The sequence below is a fragment of the Camelus bactrianus genome, unplaced genomic scaffold (genome assembly GCF_048773025.1).
Source record: "Camelus bactrianus isolate YW-2024 breed Bactrian camel unplaced genomic scaffold, ASM4877302v1 HiC_scaffold_28, whole genome shotgun sequence".
Taxonomy (NCBI): domain Eukaryota; kingdom Metazoa; phylum Chordata; class Mammalia; order Artiodactyla; family Camelidae; genus Camelus; species Camelus bactrianus.
In genome coordinates this window covers 1,225,091-1,232,203 of record NW_027413942.1, presented here as the reverse complement: position 1 = coordinate 1,232,203, position 7,113 = coordinate 1,225,091, and the positions used below count along the sequence as shown (strand labels likewise).

General features: G+C 42.4%; 1 long non-coding RNA gene across 1 annotated transcript in view; it reads right to left on the bottom strand.

Moving 5' to 3' along the window:
* Window positions 1-359: 359 nt before the first annotated feature.
* Window positions 360-7,113, bottom strand: part of LOC141576752 (uncharacterized) — a 29,141-nt gene continuing 22,387 nt past the window's right edge. The window contains exons 4-5 of the long non-coding RNA XR_012505176.1: window positions 5,571-6,139; window positions 360-874 (exon numbers count right to left, since the gene is read on the bottom strand). This is a non-coding gene — a long non-coding RNA (uncharacterized LOC141576752). The remainder of the gene's footprint in view (window positions 875-5,570; window positions 6,140-7,113) is intronic.

Here is a 7,113-nt window from a genome sequence, read left to right as displayed (position 1 = left end):
ACAGAAAGCAACAGAAGGATATGTAATCTGGGTGAATGGATATTACACAAACATGAGTTTCCTTGATTGGGTCTCTGTGTACTGTGAACTGTTAGAAAGCTTAAATAGGTGTGAATCCATAAACTTAACATGGACACTCTTCCCTCCGTTTGTACTGTGTATACAGAACTTAACAAAAGGAAGAGGGAAGAGAAAATGACCTTGGGACCCGTGTGGTTAAAATCACATTTCCCTTAAGTAACTCTCGTCTAATGCAGCATCACCCCCCAAAAGGTCCTGATGCATCAACCAGAGGGGTAGGCAGTTACCGGTTGGATTCCAGGTGGAATGTTGGTGTGTACCACGAGGCATGTTGCGGCTGATGGATCCAAGGTAACTGGGCAGAATTCTGTGGGTGGATCAGTTTGATGGTTGGTCTGTTGCCCTATGTGGAGATTGGATTATGTCTTTTGATCGGGAACCTAAGTTCGTGATAATGCTGCTGCCCAAAGTCCTGAGTTCACGTGTCAGTTTCCAGAATCTGAAAGGGCAGATAGTGGAAGATCTGCCTGTCATCAGCTTACTGGTGAGGCTCCGAGGTATTTTCAGACTTGCCCTGTCCTTTTGACGTCGACTTTATGGGAGACACGAAGAGAAGCTTGCAGAAAAAATGGCTGCAAGGATTGAGGAGATGTGCGAACACACTGATGAAAGTTGTTCTGCTACAGTGGAGAATATCGGCATGGAGACATCTCTAGAGCATACCAAGCACGAAAGACTTTCATGAGACCTACTGAACCTCACTGATACTGGCAGAAACATACGGAGTGTCAACGTGCCCTTGAGAAAGTAACTCGATTCTCTGCTCCAAGAACGGGTCCAAGATTCCTGACGTCTAAAAGAGAAGAGATGGCAGAGATGATAAAGCGCTCATGTTCTTGAAAGGTGTCGTGAGAATCCACAAATCACAAGGGGCATTTACGAATCATTCAGACCGAAATGCAACAAGCCTAGGTAAGCCTATTCCCAGGTTTGTTCGTAGCTATCAATCACATGCACTTCCCTCCACTCCACTCAGTCATCCATTTAAAAGGATCAGAACCTGAGCTGCAATGAATCCAGTAGGAGGAGAACAAGACCCTTCTAAAAACAGAGTTCCTCCTCCTTTACAATCGGTGAACAACAGTGAAATGCTTAAAGGTCAATTACTCTCGACTAAAATAGATAGGAATTGAATACTTAGCTCACACAAAGAAATGATGACCTTCCCCTAGATTAAGGAAATGCTGGGGTTATGTATTCTTTGGGCTGAAAGGAGTGTGGGAAGTGAGGGGAATCATTGAATGAATTTGAATATGTATTAGGCCTCAAATTTTCAGGAAACTACAGGAAAATATTAGAAGTCAGATAGTGAACTGAACTGTACAAGTCGCCAAACTCATTAAAGACACAGGTTATGTGGACAGTCATTCACTTCCTTCAAGCCCCGGGTGCACTATACCTATGAGGTGCAGACTTGGTTGTGTTAAATTGCTTTAACCAACATGATCGGATGATTAAGCATTCTCAGCACTGATAGAAGTGCACCTGGTTCTCAATATCATAGCATAGCTGCTGCAGGTTTCTCATAGTTAAATGCCTCTAGGTGTTTTTGGAATCAAGCCTAAATCTATAAATTCTGTTTAGATATTCTTGTATATTCCTAGAGAGGATTGTTAGCCCTTGAAATGCCAAAATTGCGTAGTATGTGTCATTGGGAGTAAAGGGCACCAGATGCACAAGGGAAACACAGATTGGGGGTTATATCAGGGTTCCAATAGGTATTTCATTGTTCCTTTTGTTGTTGGAGGCTTCAAGAGTAAAGAGTTGGCATGTCCCCTTCAAACATTTGGACAGCTATTTTACATTGAGACTGTCTGTTTTTTCCTTAGAGCTGACAAAATCTTTCAGGAATTTTCAAGTCTGGCTTCTAGGTTGATTTGGTAATTTTCAAAAACTAACTTCACTTTCATATAAATCCGAAAACACGTAAATCAATACTATTAACATTCTTAAAGACTGCAACTGCCTTATCAACATAATGTAAAAGCTGGATTCTTTGGACAAACCCGCCGACCATGGCTGTAAAGAAATCAGAGCGAAACTAATATCCAATTTCTCTGAATTATTTGTGAAAAGTGTTGATTTGTCGATGCCCAGTAGGAAGAGAACAAGTGCAAACTGCTCTCAGTAGCTACCATACACAAAATATTGTAAACACACACTCACCCAGCCCTTGGCACACGACACTTGCCTAAGAGTGGTCTGTTAATTCCAAAGACAGGTTGAGGACTCAGAAAAACTGGAAGCAGGAAAAGGTAAAGTAGAGAATGGAAATCAGTGCAGGATCGGACCTCTGGTAATGGAGGATCAAAGGTGAAACTCTGTTTTCCGTGGAAGCACACTCTCAAGCGGGCAGCAGGCACAGGATTGAAGGTGATGCGCTGAGTGTTAGAAGAGTGCACAGCAGATGCTTGGCTGACAGAACTCAAGGAAATCAGCTCAAAATATCCCCACAATTGAATCTGAGACCAAGATCCGAGCTGCCAAATCTGAGCTAGCAGAGGCAGCGGAAAAAGAAGGATAGGGCTTCGGATGATGGCTCTTGCACAACTCAGGGATCTAGAGTGTGTTGTGGGTTTTGGTGGGCACTTTCAAGATAGCAAAGAGAACTGTGACCTCAGTGAGACAGCAACCACACTGGCGCGTGAGGTTGAGTTTATCGATATGTCCAATGGCCACATCCACTGCATGTGCAGGACCAGGGTTCAATTTGATATTTTGCCAATACAGCACACGTGGGGCACAATCAGAGGTATCATGCATCTGGACTGAGGGTTCCAGGCGCCGTTGGGTTTCAAATCAGTATTAAAAGATTTAGGATCTTCTACATTCAAAACCTGGATTGGGATTAAATTCTGGTTTGAGGCAGAGGATGCGGAACAGCTCTGTGGTTGCTTTCGTGAACCCATTACTCAAGAATTAGAGAACTAGGAAGAGTGGTCAAAGTCCACAGCATGAGAAGATGAAGCATTTCTTACAGCATTATCACCCAAATGCAGATTCTACATTTTGGACGGCACTGACAGGGTACTGCACCGAGGACAGAGAGGTCAGTCTGCGGGATCATCCCAGCAGGCACTGAAGTATGACATCCATACATATGCTTCCACTGGTGTTTCTGTAGACAGAGAACTCTGGGAAGAACTGGTAACATTGGGACATTCCCATGGCAGTAGAAAGTACAAGCGCACTCTATTTTGGCTGTTTTGGAGACACTTCAAAATGACATACAGAAGAATGCAGAGCTGAAAACCTATAGAAGCTTCATTTCCACTAGAGGAATTGCCCTGCGCCCTTTCAGAATTGTGAGATTAGTGTAATAAAAATGAGGTTGAACTAACTGAAACATTATGGTGTGTTCATCACAACAAAGGCATCACCAGGATTTAGTGATATACCAGACAACACACACAGGAACAGGGCATGGCATCAAGGTCTAGGGAAAATTGTCCTCACAGAAATACCATGGAATTGCGTACACCAAAGAGTCTAAAGTTTGCACTTAAACAAGCTCTATAAGTCTATATTAGATACATGATATTACCTGACCTGTAGAATAAAATAAGCATAGTAAAAGAAACAGGAAGAACCATTTTCAGTTCCAAAGAGATTAAAGGCCCAAAAAATAAGCTTTCAAACAACTAAACGGCAAAACGATACCAGAGCAAGCTCTGAAAATGGAGGTGAGGAAAACACTGATGAACCACCATGCCTCAGAATCACAAAAGGCAGAATACCAGAAAAGGGGAAGAGAAACTCTAAAGAAGAACCCAATAGTATCAGAAAACTCAATGGATGTGATAAAAACTGGGCTAAAGTCAATCCTAAGCAGACTACATAATGCAGAGGGACTCGTGAATGTCTGTGAAGACAGGGGAACTGAAATACCTCCATCAGAAGAAGACACAGAAAAGCAAGTGCAAACCAACGCTAACATCAATGTTGAATCCTGGGTTAAGACAAAGCAGGTAAGAATAGGACTCATAGGATTCCCAAATGGAAAAGCAAGAGATAAAATAATAAATTCTGAAAAGGAATTTGTAGAAAAATCAGAATGAAACTTGCTGAAAGCCAAGAAAGTATCATGTATACGAATTCAGGAAGTACACAGCGTCCAAAAGAGGTGGAATACCAATAAACCAACAAGCAGCTGTAGAATTCAAACAAACAAATTTCATGATCATCCCAGTGATGTAAAATGCACCTCGAGGAAAGCAACTTAGTCACAGCAGAACCTCCAGAGGGGTTTCAGCTGATAGCTAGTCAGAAATTTTGCAGCACGGGGAGGAGTGCCAGGACATAGACCATATCCTGAATGAGAAAAAGCTGCAATCTTGGGTAGTGTATGCCAAATGACCACCTTTTATAACAACGGCAGAGCTAGGGAATTTCACTGACCGGCAAACCTTAAAAGAATTCAGCAGTTTGAGAGTGATCCTAAAACAAAAATTGAGAATCCTACCCTGAGTAGAAAAGTAGCAAGATGAAATGGAAATAACAAAACCATTATTGCAAATGCAAGAAGAGCCTCATTTGCAAAGAAGTATGAAGAAGAAGGCAAGGAGGACATCAAAATCCTAAAGATGGGAGAGAGTAGCCGGAAATCATAGTTGATTTTATGCACTATCTTAAGTGAATCAGCTTACATGACTTTCTGAAGCAAATGGAGATTTGCATGGCCTAATGTGTTAGCCAAACAATCAGACAAACCAACAAACACCAAAAGGTTACAGTTGGCTGACATATACCAAACAACCATGATTATTCAAGACAAAATACTCAAAGTGATGTCAAGAATCATTCAGCACCCATCAACCTATTATCGCTGTTAGCATGTACACAACACACTTGAATTCCAAAAACAGACTCGTGCATTACTATTCATAGATACTTATCCAGAAGTGCATATCGTGAGCCAACCCAAATGACGGTTTTGAATATGATTGGTTCATAGAACGTGATATAGACTTACAAGTCTTCCAACAGGATGAACGAATGTCATATTCTACCCTACGTAGAGAAGAAATGGCATAAGCCTATAACAAAGACAAGTAGCTCTGCAAAACTGTACTAAGAGCAAAAGAGACAGACTTGAAAGGGCACATTGGGATTTGTTTCACTTCGAGGAATTTCAGCCCCCATGAAACAAATGGATCCATGTTCTGTGAGTGTGGATGTTTCAGCAGAAAGCAACAGACGGATATGTATTCTGGGTGAATGGATATTACACAAACATGACTTTACTTTAGTGGGTCTCCGTGTACTGTGAACTTTTAGAAAGTATCAAGACGTTTGAAAACATAAACTAAAAATGGACACACTTCCCTCCGTTTGTACTGTGTATACAGTCTGGACCAAAGGAAAGCGGGAAGAAAAAAGGACGATTGGACGCCAGTGGATTGAATCACATTTCCTTTAGGAACCTCTACTCTAATGCAGCCCCTCCCCAACACTGAAAAAATGCAGCAACCATTGGGGATGGCAGTTACCGGATGCAATTCCAGATGGAATGTTGCTGTGTACCGCGAGGCTTGTTGTGGCTGGTGGATCCATGGTAACTGGGCAGAATTCTGTGGGTGGATCAGTGTGATGGAGGGTCTGCCGCCCTCTGTGGAGCTTGGCTTTGGTGTTTTGCTCGGGAAGCTGTGCAACTTTGAGTTCCTGCTGCTGCCCAAAGACCTGAGTTCACGGGTCAGTTTCCAGAATTTGAAAAGGCAGACAGTGGAATATCTGCCTGTCATCAGCTTACTGGTGAGGCTGAGTTACTTCCAGACTTGCCAAGTCCTGTTGAAGTCGACTTTATGGGAGACACGAAGAGAACCTGGCAGAAAAGCTGGCTGGATGGATTGAGCTGAGATGCGAACATATTGATGAGAGTTGTTCTGCTACAATGGAGAATACCGGCATGGAGGCTTCTCTAGAGAATTCCAGACTCGAAATTCTTTCATGAGAACTACTGAACCTCGGTGATACTGGTAGAAATATATGGAGTGTCAACGTGCTCTTGAGAAAGTTACTCAAATCCCTGCTTCAAGAACGGGTCCAAGATTCCTGATGTCTATAAGAAAAGAGATGGTGGAGATGATAAAAGCGCTCATGTTCTTGGAAGAGGTCATGAGAATCCACAGGTCCCAAGGGGCATTTACAAACCATTCAGACCAAAATGCACCAAGCCCAGGTAAGCCTTTTCCCAGGTTTGGGCATAGCTATCAGGCACTTGCACTTCCCACCCCTCCACTCAGTCATCCATTTTAAAGAATCAGATCCTGAGCTGCAATGAAGCCAGTAGGAGAAGAGCAAGCCCCTCCTAGAATCAGAGTTCCTCCAACTTCACACTCTGTGAAGAATGCTGAATTACTTAAAAGTCAAATACTCTCGACTAAAATAGATAGGTATTTAATACTCAGCTCACACAAAGAAATGATGACCTTCCCGTAGATTCAGCAAATGCTGTGGTTAAGTCTTTTTCAGGTGAAGGGAGTGTGGTATGTGAGGGGAATCTTTGACTGAACTTGAATATGTATTAGGCATCAGTATTTCAAGACAGTATAGTCAAATATTATAAGTCAGATAGTGAACTGAACTGTAAAAGTCGTGAAAGACATTAAAGACACAGGTTATGTGGGGCGTCTTTCCCTTCAGACAAGCTCTGGGTGCAAGATATCATGGGGGTGCACACTTGGTTGTGTGAAATTGATTTACCCAATATGATCGGATGATTAAGCGTTCTCATCAATGATAGAAGAACACCTGGTTCTCAATTGCCTAGCATAGTTGCAGCAGGGTTCTCATAGCTAAAATGCCTCTAGGTGCTTTGGAATCAAGCCTAAATGTATAATTTTGTTTGGTTTTTCTTGTATTTTCCTAAAGAGGAATGTTACCCCTTGAAATGCCAACATTGGCCAGTATGTGTCATTGGGAGTAAAGGGAACCACATGCACAAGGGAAACCCAGGTTCTCGGTTATTTCGTGGTTCCAATAGGTACTTCATGGTTCCGGTTGGTGTTGTTTTCAACAATAAAGAGTTGACAT